General features: G+C 38.8%; 1 long non-coding RNA gene across 3 annotated transcripts in view; it reads right to left on the minus strand.

Annotated features, from left to right (window-relative positions):
- LOC102164357 (uncharacterized) overlaps positions 1-21758 on the minus strand; it is a 652820-nt gene that overhangs the window by 262642 nt on the left and 368420 nt on the right. The window contains exon 9 of one of the 3 annotated variants that reach the window (XR_014843632.1): positions 18046-20060. The exons of the other annotated variants lie outside the window; for them this stretch is intronic. This is a non-coding gene — a long non-coding RNA (uncharacterized LOC102164357). Of the gene's footprint in view, positions 1-18045; positions 20061-21758 lie in introns of those variants that run through there. 3 annotated transcript variants of the gene reach the window in all.

Consider the following 21758-nt stretch of genomic DNA (forward strand, 5'->3'; position numbering starts at 1 on the left):
TCAGTTTTTTTAAAAGAAATCAATTACATTGCCATATTTTGGCTCCTGCCCCCTTTTTTAAATCAGAAACAAATGAGAATTATTAATATATATTAAAGTATTTTGTAAAGTCTGAACTACTTCTCATATGAAATCTTTTTTTAAGCCATTTTTGGTCAGGTTGACCGCTCTAAATTTAGTTTCTTGTTTTCAGCTTCATAAAACACGTCTGGAAGTGTTTGTTCTAACCTTCTATGATTCTATGATATTTATTGAGCAGTGACAATATTCCAGCTATTGTTCTGGATATGGTAGGTTCCTACTATGGAGGATAGGAAGAAAAGAAAAATAAGATTATATAGGAGTTTGGGGTGTAGACTGATATCAGTACTGTTGAAGAAAGAGTATTTCTCCCGTAGTTCTGTTGACCACGATCTGGACTGTGTTTCGTAAGAAATTGATTGAGACATAATAGACAAGGGCCAAGGAGTAATATTAAGAGAAGAACTATAAAGGGAGGTATGAGGGGAAGAAGTATAACTTACCATGTCCAGCCCTCAGTACTCGTTGCCCCTAGCCACCTCGAAGTAGCTACAGAAGAGAGAACCATTGCCCCATCCCATACAACAAAAGGCTGGAATGGTAAGTTCCCAGGAGGATGGTGACAGACCCCCCGACCCCCACCCCCCAATGTGGCTGTTCACCTTGGACACTTGCTGTGGACATGGATATGGCCTGGCATCAGATTTACACACTTTGTCGTAATGTGGATGCTCAACTTGGGCAGTAAGAAACAATGGCCTGAGGAGAACAACTGCCTGCATTGATTAACCACCTACAAGCATTAACTGCCCTCTGCCAGGGGATCAACCCCCCACCCCTCCCTTGACCTTCCCCTCCTCCTTCTTCATTGTTCCTGCCACAAGTTCCTGCCATAAACTCCTACCACAGATTCCTGCCACAGATCCTTTATAAATCTAATATCTCCTATCAGCCAGGGTTGCCGCCATTGTCAGTTCAGCCCATCCACCTCAGATGCCTTAATAAATCTCTGTTTTATCAACTTGGCCTTGCGCTACAGCTGCCAGCCTACACCACAGCCACAACAATGCAGGAACAAAGCCACATCTTCGACCTATACCACAGCTCCCGGCAACACTGGATCCTTAGCCCACTGAGAAAGGCCAGGGGTTGAACCCACATCCTCATGGATCCCATTCGGGCTCATTACTGCTAAGCCACAATGGGAACTCCCTGATATGTGCTTTTAAAAGATCACTTTGGCTCTCCATTCAGCCATGACTGACTAGGTTGTTTAGGATCAATCTTCCCACTCAGAACTAGAAAAGAAATAATAAGACAAATAACTGACTTCTCAACAGACACATGAAATCTAGAACATAGTTGAATAAAACCTTTAAAATACCAGTAAAAAAATAACTGCTATCGGAGTTCCCATTGTGGCGCAGCAGAAACAAATCCGACTGGAACCATGAGATTGCGGCTTCAATCCCCGGCCTTGCTCAGTGGGTTAAGGATCTGGCATTGCCATGAGCTGTGGGATAGGTTGCAGATGCGGCTCAGATCCTGTGTTGCTGTGGCTGTGGCATAGGTGGGTAGCTGTAGCTCCGATTTGACCCCTAGCCTGGGAACCTCCATATGCGGTGAGTGTGGCCCTAAAAAGACAAAAAAATAAAATAAAATAACTGCCATCTCAGATGTAGTTACAGATCATCCAGGTACATATACCAATCCAAATGCATATACATGCATGTGAGTGTACATATACACATGCACACTCACACACAGATATCACAGATATTTATAGCAGTATCATTCATAATAAGGTGGACAACCCAATAAAAAACTGGACAAGAGACTCAAACAAGTACTCTACCAAAGAGGATGTCCAAATAGCCAATAAACACTTGAAGAAGTTACTGACCTCTGTAGTAATAAGAGTAAAGCAAATAAAAATTTCACTGTACCAATACGCATCTGCCAGCACAAAGAAAATGAAAATGACAGATAATATAAAGGTTTTTTGTTTTTTCCATTTATTTATTTATTTATTTATTTATTTATTATCACATCTGTAGTTGTATAATGATCATCACAATCCAATTTCACAGAATTTCCATCCCACAACCCAAGCACATCCCCTCACCCCCCAAACAGTCTCCTCTGGAGACCTAAGTTTTCCAATGTCTGTCAGTCAGCATCGGTTCTGCAAAGAAGTTCAGTCTGTTGACAAATATGTGAAGCATATGGGACACTCATACCTTGCTGGTAGAAATATAAGCTGTTATGCACAACCTATGATCAGACATTCCACAATGAGGCCTATATCCAACCAAAATGTGTACATATACACACATCGAAGAATGTACGTATTCATGCACACGTACACACACACACACACACACACAGATATTTATAGAAGCATCTTTCATAAGACCACCAAACTGGAAACAAACCAAAAGTCCCCTATCCATAAATTAGATCAATGAATTGATGTATATTCCTATATCAAAATAATATAGAAAAATAGAACTGGTAAAGCTTCTGCTACGTACAGCAACATGGCTGAATTTTATAAACATAATGTTGAACAAAGGAACTCGGGTACAATGGCATATACATATGAATATATGTACCCTTCCATCCATGTAAATATCAAAGAAAGGAAAAACTGATTTGTGGCACTAGCAGTCAGAATAATATTTTCCTTTGGGGAAGAAGAAAAGGGTAATGATAGGCAGGTATCAAGGTTGAATGGTATCTAGGGGTCTGGTAATGTTTTATCTCTTGACTTAAGTGTTGGTTAGGATTGTGATTTTGTAATTTATATGTTATAATTTAATTAAATGATGTATCAATTAATAAATCATTAATTTATTTAAATGAATCTATAATTTATTCACTTCTGTACCATGTTCTTTCTAATTTTTTAAAAATGTTCATTTTGGAGTTCCCATTGTGGCTCATGGGAAATGGATCTGACTAGTATCCCTGAGGAGGCAGATTCAATCCCTGGCCTCAGTCAGTGGGTTAAGGATCTGGCATTGCCGTGAGCTGTGGTGTAGGTCGCAGATGCTGCTTGGATCCCGAGTTGCTGAGGATGTGGGGGAGGCTGGCAACTGAAGCTCTGATTCAACCCCTAGTCTGGGAACTTCCATATGCCCTAATAAGACCCAGAAAAAAAAAAAAGTTTATTTTGCTTTGAAGAGAATCTTTGGTAGAGGAAATGGAAATACATGAAAAGATCTGTTACAAAGCAACTCCAGAGGTCCAGGTGAAGAATGATGACTGTTTGGACTCAGATATTAATAGTAAAAATGGAGAGATGTGAGCACATAAACTTTTCAGATATTTACTGATAGATCCAATCAGCTCCCTGGTGGATTCAATGCCAAATGAAGGTGCAGAAATGAGAGGAATCGTGGATAATAACTCCTACTAGTGGATGGATGGTAGAACTACTTACGTAACAAGACTGCTGAAGTAAAGCGTTAGGTCTATCTTTGCAGTGAGATGAGGAATTAATAATTCTTCCTTGAACTTTAAAGCTGGAATACTGTGAGACATTTCCATAAGGCAAATAGGTCAGTGGATATGTGTATCTGGAGTGCAGTAGCATGGCCAATGCTGGAAATTTCTACTCGGGAATCAACAAGTTGGCACCTTCGTTAATGACCTTATCGGAAAGAGCTGTGGTATAGGTCACAGACATGGCTCGGATCCCTCATTGCTGTGGCTGTGGTGTAGGCTGACAGCTTCATCTCCCATTCAACTCCTAGCCAGGGAACTTCCACATGCTGTGAGTGTGGCCCTAAAAAGCAAAAAAAAAAAAACAAAAAAATAAAAAAAACAAAAAACCCCCCAAAAAACAATCTTATCTATGTGCCCCTCATCATCCTATCTTGAAAGAATTGGGAAGGGTGGATTAAATGGTATGATAATAATACCCAGTCATAAGGCTATTGTCAACCACTATTGTAGATGCTCCATAGCATAAACTTGTTTGTTACTTTTAATGCTTCCCTTCTGAGATGAAAAATACTGTCTTCATCAGTTCTATTTTACAGATAAGGAAATGGAGATGCTCAGAGGTTAAGCAACTTCCACAGGGTTCCATAGTCAGAAAGCGTAAAAACTGAGACTGAAGTAAAGAAGACTGAATCTGAAATCATCGTATTTAACTGCTATGGATTCTGTCTCCCCAGGAAGAGAAGAGAGAAAAGGAGGAAAGATGTGATCCAGCTATGCACTGTGGCAAAAAACTTAGTGGGTCAAGACAGCAATTATCCTCTCATATCTCATAGCTTCAGGGGGATCAGGAATTTAGGAAAAGTTTGCCTGGGATCCTGGGTCAGCCATTGCAGTCAGATAGTGCCTAAATAACTGGTATTGGGGGTGGGAAATTAATGTAGCTGGGGGCTGGCCAAGCATTCTATTTGCCCACGTAGCCTTGGGTCCTCTCCCTGGGAATCACTGCATGTGAGCCAGATTGGTCTTCCTCATAACATGGAAGCTTCAGGAATGTCAGACTCTGTATGGTAGCTCAAGGTCCCAAGAGAACCAGGTGAAAGCTGTATGGCCTTTTAGGACCTAGCCTCAGAACTTACATCACTGCTGTTGTAGTCATAAGCCCATATGTATTTCAAGGGGAGGGAACACAAGCTCCCAATTCTTGATGAAAAGAGTATAAACATTACATTGTAAGAAAAGCATGTAGGACCAGAGATATTGTTGCAGCCATTTCTGCAAGATAAAATTGCCTGATGAGGAAGAGTTTGAACAGGGAAGAAGGAAGAATAGATGCAGAAGAGGAGGGCAACCTTTGTACAATTAATATAGAAACCCTTCATTCAACAAATAATTGTGAAATACCCTGTGTGTGCTAGACCCCACTAAGAATTATGGTGAGCCAAACATAATCCTTTAATAAAACAAATGTGATCTTTGAACTAAAAGGGCCAAAATTGGCCAGGTGGGAAAGATATATATAAAACACAGGATTTCCTATGCAAGGATACAACAAGATTCAAGGGATATTACAGTATAGAACTGGGGTCAGCTCACAGTCCAAATCCAGCCTACCACCTGTTTTTGCAAATAAATAAGAACACAGCCACATCCATTCATTTATGTATTGTCTAGGGCTTTGCTAGGCTACAAAGGCAAAGAAGAGTCATTAGAGAGCATTATGACCCACAAAGCTTAAAGTGTTTACTCTCTGGCTCTTTGCAGAAAAAAAAATGTTTAACTCTGGTGTAGAATATTGTGCATTCATTCAGATGAGAAAGAACTGAAGCCAAGAAGGAAAGTCCCAGATTTCCAGCATGGCACGGAGGAATGCATAAAGGGCTTCTAATTCAGGAAAATGAACTTATCAGCCAAGCACTTGCTAGCCTCATGACCTTGAGGAATTTACTTCATTTTTCCAAATCTTAGTTTCTTGTCCTGAAGAAAAACCTTAGTTGTCCTTTTACCACCCAAGATTATGCTTTGAATCATGTAAGATGGTTTAGGAGCAAATGCTTCATTCATTCCCTTGTGAAATGCTAAACATGTGTGCTGTCTTCTTGTTTACTCCATTTCCTCTCAAACAAAGCTTTGTTGATAGTCTCTGATCTCGTCTTTATTGTTACACTAAGGACATTGTTTTTTACTTTAAATGGGCACATCTTTTCCTATTTTGATCCCATTTATCATGCTCTGATCTTTGGCCCTTTCTTGCTTTAAGGCATTAGAAATGATTCTTTAAAAAAAATCATGACTTCCCCAGTTACTCTTACTTTTTTGTTACCTCCTTAGATCTCTCTAATAAAGTCCTCAATCTCCTCTCATTTAACTTGAAGTTCCTTTAAAAAAAAAAAAAATCTCATTCCAAACCATATATCCACTTCTGGAAGACTGTGCTGTTGAAAGGAGATACAGAAATTTTCTGATTCTTTTTGACGAAGTTCCTTAATTCTATTCCACAATTACTCAAAAGTATTGGGACACTTTAAGTATTGGTGCATTCTAAGAAGTCCTGAGAAGATACTTCTGGAGAGATGTTTGGGAGTCCCTTTCTTTCTTTTTTTTTTTTTTTTTATGTCTTTTGTCTTTTTAGGGCCACACCTGTGGCATATGGAAGTTCCCAGACTAGCGGTCTGATCAGAGCTACAGGTGCTGGCCTACACCAGAGCCACAGCAACGCCAGATCCGAGCTGTGTCTGCAACCTATACCACAGCTCACGGCAACACCAGATCCTTAACCCACTGAGCAAGGCCACGGATCAAACCCACAACCTCATGGTTCCTAGTCGGATTCATTTCCGCTGCGCCAAGACAAGAACTCCTGGGAGTCCCTTTTAAGCCAATGAGCCCATGACTATAATGACCAGAATAATTTAATTCAACTTCACTATATTCCTATGAGTTTGGACCACATTATCATTTATTGTTGGGCCTTGATCTTCTGCATTCTTCATCATATCATATTAGCTACCAATCCATCTGAGTCTAGGACACATTCTCACCAGCCATCTCCTTTTACCTTCCTCTCACTGAGCATCTTCTACACAATTTAAAATTGCCAAAGGATTGGACTGGTCAGGAAAATCTGACCACATGGAATTTGAGTAGTTACAAACTGTCCATAGTGAAATCTCCCATTCAAAAGGGTAATAATTTCACTACTTGGTTCAGATGAGACTTTGAGCTCTTGCACTTCCGAGCCAGCTGGTCATTTAATACACATTCCATACACAGGAAATGTCCATTACCAGAAACCTCACTAAATAACTATGACAATAAGCTTAAGAATGTTATGGCCAAGGACACAAACAGAGCAAGAGGATTTCAAGAGTTCTTCCAGGGAGAACCACAATATGATTCCTGGTATTTCATGGTGAAGTCTAATTAGGAAAAGTGACTGTGGATGATAGATAATACAACAGAATTCCTGACCAAAATTTAGTTGGCATTAACAACCTAGTTGAGAAAATGAATGACAATAATGAAACTCGTGCAGATGGCATGTAAATGTCGCACTGGTGTACACTGGGAGAAATACTAACGTATTCGTGTTATTAGGGTAAAGAAAAAGCATCTAGAAAGACTTTGAAGGGGAGCTAGATCAGACGTAGTGAGTTTTTAAATATCTCATGTGGGAAAAATTCTGCCTCTATGATAAACACACCGTGTTGCAAATTCCTTATGAAATTTCTTTAGATGAAATTTACTCTGGCTCTGGCCACCCTATGGTCTTGAGCAAAGCTTTTTACTTGAAGCAATTGGTATGAACCAGCACATCTACTGGAACTTGAAAAAGGTCAATTACATGCTTTGTTGAATGAATGAATTTGTGTCCTGGCAAAAAAAATTCCAAAAACCATAGGTTAAGAGCCATGTAGTCTCTTTACATTTTCCATTTTTTTACTTCTTTGTGTCATGTTTAGTCATGTTTTAGTTGGGTATAACTCTCCTGCCTGAGGTAGTCATGACCAGTACTAGAAGGACGGTAGCATTAGGATAACCCAATGGATTGTAGAATCTTAGTTCTCAAGCATCCTTTGAAAAAGCATATGCCTAGGGTTTCAGAACAGCCATGCACTGACTAGAGCTGTCCAAGACTGAATTCTAACAGGCTTGTGGCAAAATGAGAAAAATAAGGATGCTGTTCATGTGTGCATCCATATGTGTGTGCACCTGTGTGGCATGTTTGCCAACTTTTGTTTCTTAGAAATAATTGTCTATTTTATTACATTATAATGCCCTTTATCTTACGAAGTGCTAATTATAGCAGATGTTAGCTCTGTGTGTGTGTGTGTGTGTTCATGCCTTGGCAAACTGAAATTATGGCAATACTCTATTTGCCCTACCCCCAACCACACCAAGTTTGAAATTGTACTGGTACGGTACATATAATCTGAAAATCCTACTTCCCTAGCTCCCAAAATTATCCTGTCTAACTAAAAGCTTTTTGTGCTAATAAATAAATACATCTAGAGAGATGGTTTGGGAAAAACCCTCCTTTAAAAGTTAGCAGGGAAAGAATATGGAAATTCCCCCATTCTTGTTCCTTTCTCTCACAAAGAATGAGAGTCCCTTCCTAAACCTTGAGTCTTCTTCTTTGGAAAAGATTTGGGCACAACCACCCATCCCCACCCCCTTCACATTCCTGGGATCAGCTGCAGTATTTGTGGGTGGGATGGAGTCTCTCGCCTTTCCTGTTGAATCAGCAAAGGGGCAGTTGTTAAATGGTGTCCAGTCTTCTACGAGGAAGGAAAACATGGCATATCCAGAGCTACTCAGATAATCAGGCTCAGCCAGTTTCAAAATTCAATCCTGGCTGCTCCTGTGGCCTAGGACATTGATGTTAGGAACCAGCTCTCCTTTCCCGTCTCTTTCATTACGTATACCAAGCATGTTTTCCAGAAGATAGTATTCAAGAGCCCTCGCTCTATGCACATAAACTACTATGTCATTGCATCAGGAATGATTTGGGGCCAGAGAGCCTGACAAGAAAATTAGAAGATGGTTTGCTTTAGTGCAATGTATACCAAAAACCAGCCTACCAATATGCATATTTTTATTTTCACACATTGAAAACATCTTCAAGAGGACAGAATGCCAAGGACCAAAAGGAACACACTGCAGATAAATGAGTAAAAGTAAATGGGAGTGATCCACTCTCTGGCAGTAGATCATTAATAACTGCCCTTCTTATTCAAAGATGACCTTGTAGACTGGGTGTTTGACATGAGGTATGACTAACCAAGAGTCCTTTCCACACTGTGCTTCCTAAAGGTGGCCCTTGGTTTTATAGGTACTCGCACTGAGCACCCACACTACACAATGTATTATCTTTGTTTCTGAGATACTGGTCTTCAAGACTAGGGTACCATTTGTTTATTTATCAAACATTTATTATTATTATTATTATTATGGTTATCTTAATTTTTTTTTTTTGCTGAGCCTTCAGCATGTGAAAGTTCCTGGGCCAGGGATCGAACCCATGCCACAGCAGCCACCTAAGCCACTGCAGTAACAGTGACGGATTCTTAACTCATTGAGCTGCATGGGAACTCCCTCAAATATTTATTAAATACCTACCATGTGCGTGCCACTGTGTGGTTATGCAAACATGCATGAGAGACAGTCCTCACTCTTGAAGATATTAATCCACTTAAAATATATTGAATATCTACTATAGGTTCAGTGTTCGGGACTGAATTGTGCCCCTCTCCCCCATTTATGTGCCTTATCCCCCAATGTAACTGTATTTGGACACAAGACCAGCAAAGAGAGAATTAAGGTTAAATGAGGTCATCAGGGTGGGGTCCTAATCCGATAGAACTGTCATCCTTATGAGAAAAGGAACACCAGAGGAGATCTCTCCATGCACACACACACACAGTGAAGTCATATGAGCAAAAATAAAGCAAGATCATAACTCCCTTCAAGCAAGGTAAGACTTTTCAACATGAAACCTATCCTGCTAGCAATCATCTAGATCTCCAACTCCCCCACCCCTAGAACTGTGAAAAATCACTTTCTACTGTTTAAGCCACCTAGTCTGTGGCATTTTTTAAGGGTAGCTTGAAGTAGACTAAGACACCAGGCATACTATACACATATTCACATGCCACACGGTGCTATCTTATTAAGAGCTGTGTTTTAACGTGTGTCCTTTGTTATAACCTAGACTGTGAGGAGGAGTGTTGTTTGTTTTGTTTTGTTTTCTCAGGACTTTCCATGTAGCTCTTCTGGCCCCTGGCTTCCCATTATAAAGCCATCCTCAAAAAAATTTAGTGCTCTCAAGGGACTCTCAAGTTCCCTCTGCATTCTCTCTGTATCCTCTCTGAATTCTCTCTGTATCCTCTCTGTATTCTCTCTCTGTTACTTCCATCAAGACCTCATTCTGAGATGGGGAGAGAGATATATATATATGCATGCCCATTTACATAAAGATGTTCATACCTGATAACCCTTATTTTTCATCTGAAAATTGAGTCAACCACATGCTAATTACCTTGCTAATTAAGGTGTGCTCTGCAGACCACCAGCAGCAGCCTCACTTGGTAAACCATTAGACATGCAGAATCTCAGGACCTTCTAGACTGATTTGGATGTGCAGTAGAGTTTGAGAAACTCTGCTTTACCAATAGTTAAAATAATGAATCAGCCATGTGTCAACAACCCAGGCAGCATCTCAATGAGATTCAGCTCTGGCCTCCTTAAAATGGAAAAAAAAATATTCAAATAACCTTCCACTCCATTCTGCCCTTTCCAGTCATCCTGCTCCTGTGAATTTCATTCTCCTTGCCAGATGTTGTTGTGCTTCCATGTAGCACCTTCTGCCTCCTTTCAGGAACATCGAGATACAAATGCAATATCCTAACTCATTTGCTTGAGTCCTACTCTATCTGTTCTGAGACATGGTCTCCTCCCTCTATTTAAAGAAGCTCCTGATTCCTTCCTTACCTGGGTCCTAGACCTGTTGCTATGATGTCCCTTAGATCCTAAGCAACCTTCTGATCACCAGTCTCTCCCCCTTTCCACTTTACTAAGCAACTTTTCTCCAATCAAGCCCAGCAGAAACTCTTCCCAAGGCAAGAGGAACTAAAGCTTGCATGTGTGACTTCAAATCTTTTCACAATTAGTGTTAAAACTTAAACATATTCATGTGTGCACACTTACAACAAACGAAACAAGCAAAATATCAAAACCAAAAAGGAAGATTAAAAAGCAAAGAGATAAACTGTATCAAGAGAGTAATAAGTGTTCTGCATAGCATTAAGCACCTATGTCCTGAGGCAGTATGATCTAATTGTTACTGAGTGTGGACCACTCTGGAGTCAGACTACCAGAGTTCTATTCCTGATACACTTCAGAATAATTATTAAAACATAACTAACTCCTAAGAACTCCTACCTTAAGAGCAGGAGTATCCTGTGAAATAGCTGGTCATTAGAACACTCAAAGAAGCAACACTTTTCTTTCTTTCTTTTCTTTTTTTTTTTTTTTTTTGGTCTTTTTAGGACTATAACTGTGGCATATCAAGGTTCCCAGGCTAGAGGTCGAATCAGAGCTGTAGCCACTGGCCTACGCCTCAGCCACAACAACACGAGATCCAAGCCATGTCTGTGACCTACACCGCAGCTCATGGCAACACCAGATCCTTAACCCACTGAGCAAGGCCAGGGACTGAACCTGCATCCTCATGGATACTAGTCAGATTCGTTTCCCTTGAGCCACAACGGGAACTCCAAAGACGTGACTCTCTTTCTTAACTAATATCGTAGCACCATAAAAACAGATTCTGCTCCAAGAATATGAGAATATGGTTCCGAGACTCTGAGCATATTACAGACACAAATGTTAGAGCAAGTGGCTTACAGTAAGGACCCTAACCTCAGGGTTTGGATCCTAGCTCTGCTGTTTACCAGCTGTGTTGCTTCGAACAAATTTCTTAACCTTCGTGTTAATTTTCCTCACAGGCAAAAAAGAGACAGTACTAACATTTCTGTTATCAGACTGTTTAAATGATGAAATGAGTTGTTCTTTGTAAAAGTACTTAAAATATTGCTAAATACAATAAGGTCCAAAATGTCGGTTTTTCTTTTCACAATATAGGCTATTGGGTATAAGGGCTTTTTCTAGAGTGTCATCTTCCACAGCAATCCCCAAGCCCAATGAAATAAACATGACCTTATATGCAGCCCTTACCTGGAGTAGTTTAGCCTGCCTGTATTGTTCTAGAGGTCCCAGTATGTTAGAGAAATGAAGAAATTGGGGGGTGAGGGGCTCAAACTTTGGGTAAAATTAATAAAATTGATAGATAAACGAATCTATTATTTCAGTTATCCGTTCAGCAAATTCAGACTCTTCACTGGGTGCCTAGTAAGTGCCAGGTTCTGTCTCCATGGAACTAACAGTATAGCAGCAGAGATGGGCCCAAATGAGTAAACCCCAAAACAAATACACAACTTCACAAGGCAGTATGTTATTTAAAGGAAATAAAAAAAAAAAAACCATAAAACCAAAGCCAAACAAACCAAAAAGCATGTTCTTTCTCTGTTATAGAGAATAATAGAGGGAACTACTTGGGGAATTAGGTTATTGCAGCAGTGGAAGAATCCAGAAAAAGAAACTTTTTTTCACACTTAATAATAGTGCATTTCCCAAGGTGTTCTTAAAGAACAAGTCCCATGTGGTCAAATCCTTCCTAGAGGAATTCTTTTAAATTCACCATTCACATTGTCTTATTCATTGTAGGTCCTGGGAGGCCTGTAATAAGGAATGCCTTTTTTTTTTTTTTTTATGGTCTTTTTAGGGCATACCTGCAGCACATGGAGGTTCCCAGGCTAGGTGGCCAATGGGAGCTGTAGCTGCCGGACTACACCACAGCCATAGCAACATGGGATCTGAGCTGCATCTGCGACATACACCACAGCTCATGGCAATGCCAGATCCTTAACCCACTGAGCAAAGCCAGGGATCGAACCTGCATTCTCATGGATACCAGTGGGGTGGGTTAATGGCTGAGCCATGATAAGAACTCCAGGAATGCTGTTTTAATGAAGAAACTCAGTTTGTCTGTGCTGTTCACTCCTTTGTCCTCAGAACCTGGAACAGTGCTAAGTTTATCAGAGGAATTCAGGAAGCATTTGTTGAATGGATGAATGAGAAAATGAATGAAATGAACAAATCATGAAACTATTTTTACATAATACCTATTAAAATCCCTAGAGCTAATGCCCTGGGAAATACTTGGGGGTTTCCAGGGAGGGAAAGCCAAGACTCAGCCTCCACCCTGATTCATGCACTTCCAGCACTCGCTGAGTAAGAGGGAAGCACAAGTGTCATGACGGAGGCTAGGGGAGAGAAGTGAAGCTAACAGCATCTTTCTCCTTCTAGTTTATTCTTGTATGGAGACATTACAGAATTACTGTCCTTGGCATTTCTAAACTTTTTGCATGCACTCCACCTCCACACTATCCGTCCCAATTTTACGTTTCCCGGAACCTATTCTGACGTCTCGATGCTTGGTGTCATTCAAACCATCCTCGATGGCTATTTTTAGGTCTTCAGTCATTGTTGAAGAGGTTCAGAAATTTTTTTTTTACAACATACACATTGTCATATATTAAATATGGGTTACAAGGAGGTTAGTCCTTATCAAATCCAGATCCAATCCATCATGCATTGAATTAGTCACCAAGATATTTTCTTATTGTAAGAGCTTAAAGTGCTAGTGCCATCCTATTGTCAGATAGTTGTGGTTTTGAGAACTTCATCATTCAGCTGTGGAACAAACCATGCTCAGAAGTTTGTTCAAATAAATAGTATGGTTGACATTTCTATCCCCAAATGATGGCCCTTCCATAGAGACAGAAAACAGATTAGTGGTTGCCAGGGGCTGAGGGGAGGGGGAATTGGGAATTGATTGCTTAATGAGTATGAGGATCTACTCTGAGGGTGATGAAAATATTTTGGAACTAGATAGAGGTGATGGTTACACAACACTGTGAATGTACAAAATAAAATTGTGTTATACTCTTTCAAATGCTTAATTTTATGTTATGTGAATTTTGCCTCAATTGAAAAATAGCCCTAGGGAGTTCCCTGGTGGTCTAGTGATTAAAATCTGGCACTTTCACCACTGCAGCACAGGCTCAATCCCTGGTCTAGGAACTGAGATCCTACAGCAAGCTGCTGTATGCTGCAGCCAAAACAGAAAATGACCCTAGGTGACATGAAGAGGAGAATGTCCCCTTAACAGAAAATATGATTTCATGCACCCCAAATTCTCAGGATGCCTGAACTGTGGCACTCATTCTGCTGATATACTTCGGTGACAAAAAGGAAGTTGGAAAGTTGGCATTGCCAAGGCAAAGAAGAGCTGTGATCACTAGGCATTTGTCATCAGGACTTTGTTACTCCCTTGCTATTTAAGCACTTAACTTTTTAAAGCAGCTTCTGGGTCTCAGGGTGGAATCACATTGGGAGGGCACTAGTGGAGCAGGAAGAGAGCTCAGTTACAAGATCCACTTAAAACATGTTTCTGTGGGTCTGGAACTGAAATATGTATGGCTAATAAGTATAGGAAAGGAATTGCTAGGGTGGGAAAAATACAGCTGTGAGGAAGAAAAAAAGAGGGGAGGAATGACTGTTTCTTTAAACACATGTATTAATCACACTTCAGATGCAATTCAAGGTAAGGAAGCCACAGCTGTGAAGGGGAGGGCAGAAAGAGGACATGATTATTATTTTAAATGTATTTACATTAAATCATTTCTGAAAATAGGAAACCAGATCAGGAATTTGCAGCTGGGAGTAGGGCAAAGGGAACTTAGTCCCTATCCCTTGCAATGGATGTGTTAAATGGGTCTCCAAGTAGGTCAAAGAGGGCATCCTCTGCAGCTGGAAGTGGGAGGGCTGCTGGGGAAGGCTAGTTTGTCTACCTGTCACCTTAAAATATGTTCCTTCCCTTTTGGTGTAGGAGTCTCTTGCAAAGTGGAGAACGTATGAAAATGGGAGAAAAGAACAACTAGCTTCCTAGCTGGGTTACTTTGACTCCTCAGCTTTAAAAAACTCCATGGATTTCACAACACGATGTCATTTTTTAATTCCTCTGGAGGAAAAAAAAATATCAACATTCTTGACATTCTCTGGATATTAGGTAGGGAAATTCTTTAGGACAGAAACTTTTAACCTCCCAGATTAATTTCTGTCTTCCGGAACCTAGCATGAGATCTGGCACATTTATGGATGGATGGATGGATGGATGGATGCATAGATGCTCTTATGAAACTAGGACCAAATATGCATTGCAAAAGAGACATGGACAGTACTTAGGAGGAAATTAGATTTTAGTTTAAAACTACAGAGTAACCTTGAAAAGCTTCATAGACAGAATAAGGGTGAGACAATGTGTACATTAACTTGGGCACCCTTTCTTAAAAAAGGGTAATAGAACCAAGGGAAAGGGAAAATGAGTCAGAAGATGAGAGGAAGTACCTTTTGGAACCACTTGGAAAGAAAATCTCCATCATGCCCCCAATTATTCTACCATACAAGGAGATATTAAGTCCACTACATCACTCAGAGAATAAGGCTGGTTTATCAGGAATAGCACTGGCTTTTATAATCTCACAGATTTGGTTTCAAATATGGGTTCTGCCACTTGCTGGCCATGTGACTTTGAGTGAGTATCTTTTCATTTGTTTGTTGTTGTTGTTTTCATTATTTGTTTTTAGTAGCTTTGTATGTCTTTTTTTTTTTTTTTTTTTTTTTTTGTCTTTTTGCCATTTCTTGGGCTGCTCCCGCAGCATATGGAGGTTCCCAGGCTAGGGGTCTAATCAGAGCTGTAGCCACTGGCCTACGCCAGAGCCACAGCAACTCGGGATCCGAGCCGCGTCTGCGACCTACACCACAGCTCATGGCAATGCCCGATCGTTAATCCACTGAGCAAGGGCAGGGACCGAACCCGCAACCTCATGGTTCCTAGTCGGATTCGTTAATCACTGCGCCATGATGGGAACTCCCAGTAGCTTTATCTTTCTAAATCTCAAGTTTCTTATCTTATAAAAACATGATTATGTTATTAACAGCTTTGTAAAGTTGCTGTGAAAATTAAATCAGATGCTATAAGTAGAGTGCATGACATGTAGGAATATTTTTTAAAGTGTTAATTCTCTCTCAAGTAGATACAGTAGTGTGCTGGAGCCAGGTTGTACCGGTACATGAGAACCAATTACGTGTACCTCTTATCAACTCTGTATTCAGTAACATCAAGTTGGTAGCTTGAAATTCATTATAGTAGGAATATTTACACCACAGAGATTGGCAAAGACAATGATGGGGATTTTTTTTTTTTTTTTCTGGAAATTCAATTGTTAAACATTTGCCAGTATACCACTGACTAAGATCCTAAAGGAAAATATAAATGTGGATGGTTGGAAAGATTTCTTGTTTAGGGGTCAAGAGAACTGAATGCTAATCCAAGCTTTGCAAAGTGTAATTTGCATGGTCTTGAATAATTCACATTCTGGGCCTAAGGTTTCCTCATCTATAGAAGAAGAGGATTGAAATAGATCAGGTTCCAATTTCTGATAACGATGGGTTGTTATTTGGATAACCCTCCCACTAGAACCTAAAAACGCTGAATAAAAATATATTTTAAAATATATAGTCTTAAAAACATCGAAGACCTAACAGGAGAATGAGTAATTATTAGGACAAAACTGAAAGAAAACAAGAAACCCATGCAAGCAGGAAAAAGTTGCTTGTACCTTGACGGTATTTGCAATTCCAACAAATTTTGATTTTGCTGGCCTCAATGGGAGATAGAAACTTAAAATCCTAGTCCCACATAATGTAAAGTATTTAATAAACTGAAACTTTAAGAGAAACCCACTCTCCCATGCTCTTGCAATCCACTTTCCACAGTTCAGAAAATCTGAAGTCTTAAACTTGAGTGAAGGTAGCCCTGGACTTTAGTTCATTCATGTGCCTGAGAGAAGTAAGTAAAATCCTTTCAGGAAAAAGTGTCTTTAACCTACACCTGAGTATTCCTAGGAATATATCAAGATCCATGATAACCAACCATTTAAGGAAAAAAGGCACCGTAAGTGACAAATAGCAGAAATAACTGGCATTAGAAACCATATCCACAAAAACTTCAAACACTAAAATTATCAGTTGCATACTATAAAACAACCAAACTTGAAAAATAAGCTTGAATATACATGCAAGGAGGAAAGAAACTATAAGAAAGTTAGCATAGCAGACTTTTAAAAACTCAATATAACTTCTAGATAGGAAAAAAAAAAAAATAGAATAGCCAAACTTAAGAAATAAGTCATAAAGTGGCAGTCTGAGGGCCAAATCTAGCCTGAATACTAATGGGCGATTCTGAAGGTTTGGCCCACAGTGTTTAAATAAAATCTTGAACCAATCTTTTCAAATAGGAAGATTTCACATAAAATTCAAATTTTGAGCTTCTCTTATAAATTGAGACCTGGCAACACTGAGCTAATTTATACACGATAACAGCCTGCTCAGATGGAACCCACACTCTAGTCTGCCACAGTCCCCACCACTTTCTAGCTTTCCATTACCGAAGAAACTGGTTGAGCTGTCATTTATCAGGGGTCGGCAAACTCTTTCAATAGAGACAAGCAGTAAAATATTTCAGGTTTTGCAGGCATTCAATCTGTCATCATAACATGAAAGCAACCACAGACAATACATAAATAAATGTCATGTTCCTATCAAACTTCATTTACAAAAATAGGAAGGAGGCTGAATTTGGCCATCGGGCTATAGTTTACTGACCCCCACCATATATTTTTATCTCTTTTCACCTGGACTACTATTCTTCTCAGAGTAATATTTCTCTCTCCTCATGTCACTATTAACAGTGGGGGAAAAATACATGTACACATACTGAGAGGATCACGTGTTTCAAGAAAAATGGGCAAGATTATAAAATTGGCCTTCTCCTCTTATTTGCATCATCTCTCTGGCCTCTGGAGGCCTTTGCATTTGTGTCACCAAGTCTAAATGATCTCTACAATTCCTTCCCACTCCATAAATTTACAGTCTGATGATGGTTATCAGTGTGGCCAGAAGTCAGGCCCCTGTGCAATGTGCCCTCCTCATTTCTCTTATCAATTACCAAGTTCTCCTTACAGTCTTCTGTTTTGACGTTAGAACTGATATATAAGACAAGCCATTTGGGAGTGGGGCAAAGACAATACTTTCCTATGTGCAGAAGCAACTGATAAGGAGAAACATGCTTGTTTCTTCTATTTTTGTTTTCTGTGCTATAATCTAAACTTTATAAGAGTTTTTGATTACCAAGTACAAAATAAAGGAAAAGATGAATATGAACCCTTCTCAAGTTCTTCGAATGTCAGATAATTTTAAAAACAAAAAGTATTAATACTCAAAGACAAAAATAGATTCATTCCACAGTTTAAAGACAACTTGCAATTTGAAAGTTCACCAACAGGCAGGATTTTGATTCAGTTCAAGTTGTTCTAATGACTTTGCCCTTTTCCTTGATTCAAATCACAGCAAAATTTTTTTTATTGTGTTTTTAACAAAATCATAGTCTCAATAAAAATGAACATGAAGAAACAATAAACAAGATTATCTTTATGACTGTTTTCTGAGCTCATTCTGAAAAATAATCCCATGTATAAAAAGCTTTATAGGTAAAGACCTCTTGTTTTCTTCAGGCTATTTAGCTAGAATAAGATGCAATAAAAATTATCTAATTTTAGATTCTTCTCTAGAGTAAACTGGATTACAATATTAATGTTTATCATCAACTCCAAGAGGTACATTTTTCACATTTTAATATATCCGTAATTGAGGTGACTCTCTAATTATTGTCTTCTGAGAGTTGTGATGTGGTTGTCATTTTAGACATATGAAAAAGCTTAGTTAATCCTGATGGAACAACTGAACAATGGCAACTTCACAGTTTAATTAACAAATTACTTAACTATTTGAAGAAAGAATATGAGCACTGGTTGTTGTCTGACCATCTTTTGTTAAAACCTAATGGTCAGATCAAGCAAGTTCCAGTATCAAATTTATAGAGTAAGCATTAAAGGCTGGAAGATACCATAGCAAGACATTAAAAAATAATGCATCATTAATGCTTCCAGAGTACAAAGGAATATTTTATGGAAGAAAACATAGGCATCAATAACTATTAATCTAAACTTGATTCAGGATGGGGCTTCCAGCTATGGAAGAGTTAAGAGGTTGGCAAATCTTCTCCCCAGAAAACAAATTTAAACAAAATTGTCAAAAATAGTCATTCAAGGGTTCTGGAAAGTCATAATAAATAAACAATATATTAAAATGCATTAACTCATGACAAGCTACTCAAAGTTTGGAAAAGAACATTGGACATCTGTAGGTTCATGCTCTTTTTTTGGAGGTGGTGTCATAAAACTATTCTGTGTAACACTATAATAGTGGATACATGTCATTATATACTAGACTAGTCAAAACCCATAGGCTATACAACAATACCAAGAACAAGCCCTAATGTAAACTATGGACTTTGCATGATAATAATGGGTCAATATAGGTTCATCAGTTAAAACAATGGTACTACTATGGTGTGGAATGTGAATAGTGGAGGAGTTTGTACACATATGGGGACAGGAAATATACTGAATCTCTGTGTTTTCCACTCAATTTTGCTGTGAACCTAAACCTGCTCTAAAAAAGAAATCTTATTAATTAAAAAGACATTTAGAATCTGTAAAGAATTCTTACAGCTTAGTGATAAGAAGACAAACCACAATTAAAAATAGACAAAATATTTGAACATATATTTCATGAAAAAAGATACAAAAGTAGCTATTAAATGTGCAAAAATACTCAACATCATTAGTCATTAGGGAAATACAAATTTCTTGCATGCCAAAGTAATTCCATTCCTAGGCATATACCCAAGAGAAGTAAAAATACGTATTCACAAAAAGCTTTGCATATCACGATAGTAGCCCAAACTGGAAACAATTCAAATACTTTTAAACTGAATGTGACATATCCATACAAAGGAATATTACTCAGTAATACAGAGGAGAAAAGCACTGAAATGTACTGCATTATAGATGAACCTCAAAAACACTGTGCTGAGTGAAAGAAGCCACTCACAGCAAAATACATACTGGATGATTCTATTAATATGACATTTCCAGAAAGGGCAATTCATAGAGACACTGAGTAGATTACTGATTTCCTTATGCTAGGAGTGGGAACACAGATGGAATGAAAACAGGCAGGAGGCAATTTTATGGACTGAAGAAAATGTTCTAAAGCAGGATTGTGATGATGGTTGCACCACTCTATCTTTCCTAAAAATAATTGCACTTTACACTCACAGTGGGTGAATTTTAGGATACATAATCTCTCGATAAATCTGTTGAGACAATAAGGAGGGAAAGCATTTACTTCAGATTTTGGAACTAGCTCCATGAGAGTCAGAACCGGAAATAAGAGGTCCCAGCCAATGGACTTTCACCATGAAGGTTCTAAGGTTCATAGGCCAACTGAAAAAAAAGGAAAAAATAGCTTTAAATAATTTTTGGAGAAAATGTGAGGTATAACTTGGTGATAAATGAATGGAAACGTGACCAGATAAACAGACATGTATTTTAGAATAAATAAAATAAATTCGAGTTGATAATATTCAAACATAAATTTTATTACAGGATCTTTATGTTCTGAAATGTCTACTCTCTTATTCAGTATGGTTCATTCTTATTGCATGTGCAGAAATCCAATCTCTCAGCTCACACTGGAAGATCTCTATGATCTAGGTCTTCATTTCCTACATGGGCTGCCCTCCTCAGCTTATTACTGCTGCTTCAGTGAGCACTTTGGTCCCCAACAGCTTCCCAGAGATAAAGAAACTCCACTACATTCTCCATTCAGCTGTTCCCAGTTTCCTGGAATTCCTAATATGTCACCCAACTTAACAAAAAGCACCTTCTTCATTCTCCTCACTTTTTTGGACTCAATCTTGAGGGGGACCTCAACATTTGTCCAGAAAATCAGAATCTCAACTTCTTATACACTAAAAGGAGCCTGCTTTGATTTTTCTTTTTTAATCTCCGTAAAGGAAATAAAACTGCCCTAGAAACCTGGAAGCAAAATTGTCCCCATATATTTTTAAAACTTGGGGTAGATGAATGGAAACTCACAGATTTGCTTTTAAGTTGCAATATATGGCTTGGGCATGTAAAATAAGAAACTTCCTTAAACATCAAGACTCAATCTCTTTTTCTTGTTTGCTTTCAAGAAAAAATATGGAGCCCTCTGGTGGTAGAAGTACCACACTCACAATTAAGCTCCCTAACGTAAACCTCTCAGTAATCTAATGGCAAAAACTTGCATTTCATAATCAGAGACTTGACAATTCTTAATCTTCAAAAGAGCCTCTTATTAAAAGTGAATGCAGCCTTTTGCTTTATATAGCTCTTTGTGGCATGTGTATGTTTTCCTGGGAAAAGGTTTGAAGCTATTAAATATTTAAATCCATGACTAGCACTTCCTAAATTATGTCAAAGTGAAATTAGAGGTTAGAAATGAGCTCTAGAGTCACTCTGATGATTAGAATGTCACTCCGATAGTCCTGAACACCCTTAAATATAAAATAGTTTCAAATATTAAAACCTCTTGCAACATTGTGGTTTATTTACAAATTTTACTGCATCTTACAGCCAACAATTAAATCTCTTCATTGGTAGATGAAACTGGTCTTTTGTGTAACACCATGTAAAATGTAGCTTCTAGGATTCAATGGGCTTCTTGGGATAAATTATGCCATCATTTTCTTCTTGTGGGAGGAAGAGATTAATTATAAGGAATTTTCACACACAATTCTGGAGATGGACAGGTCCCAAGATTTGTAGGGTGAACTGGCAAGCTGCAGATCCAGGAAAGTCAAGGGGTTAGTTCCAGTCTGAGTGTGAAGGCTTGAACTAGGTAAGTAAATTGAGAAATTCCTGTCTAAAGGCTGGCAGATTTAAGACCCAGGAAAAGCAGACCATTCAGTTTGAGTTGGAAGTTTGGGGGCAAAAAGCCAACGTTCCAGTTCAAAGGCCATCAAGCAGGAAGAATTCTCTCTTATTCAAGGGATGCTCAGCCTTTTTGTGTTCTCTTCAGGCCTTCAGCTAACTGGATGAGACCCACCTGCATTAAAGAGGGCAATCTGCTTTACTTGTTCTACCAATTTATATGTTAAT

Source organism: Sus scrofa, chromosome 4, assembly GCF_054392235.1.
Source record: "Sus scrofa isolate SSC_HxYL_T2T_F1_AM1 chromosome 4, Sscrofa_HxYL_maternal_Yorkshire_Landrace_v2.0, whole genome shotgun sequence".
Classification (NCBI taxonomy): Eukaryota; Metazoa; Chordata; class Mammalia; order Artiodactyla; family Suidae; genus Sus; species Sus scrofa.